General features: G+C 37.6%; 1 protein-coding gene across 2 annotated transcripts in view; it reads right to left on the reverse strand.

Annotated features, from left to right (window-relative positions):
* LOC111645002 (serpin A3-5-like) overlaps nucleotides 1-322 on the reverse strand; it is a 15,608-nt gene that overhangs the window by 6,419 nt on the left and 8,867 nt on the right. The window lies entirely within an intron of this gene.

Below are 322 nucleotides of genomic sequence, written 5' to 3' on the forward strand. Positions count from 1 at the left end.
CTGTCATTCCCATTTGATTCAACACATCATTCAGCTTGTAGGAATTCTTGATGGAGAACTTTGGAACAAATATCTCATATGTCCTATAAAATTGGAAAATAGATAAACATGCAGTGATTGATCTGACAGTGATAATTGATCTGACAGGATGAAGCTGAGTAACTTATTCAGTGTCAAATCATGCATATTAGAAACCAAGAATTTAAGGATGGTTATATGATGATTTCTCCCAAACCTGGATTTCATCCACTTCAGCCATTTGGTGACGTGGCCTGGGGAAATGGCATTCTCCAGTTCTGCCATATTATTAGGCAACATCAGC

The sequence above is a fragment of the Seriola lalandi genome, unplaced genomic scaffold, assembly GCF_002814215.2.
Source record: "Seriola lalandi dorsalis isolate HSWRI2012SDOR001 ecotype SW California unplaced genomic scaffold, Sedor1 jcf7180002054945, whole genome shotgun sequence".
Taxonomy (NCBI): Eukaryota; Metazoa; Chordata; class Actinopteri; order Carangiformes; family Carangidae; genus Seriola; species Seriola lalandi.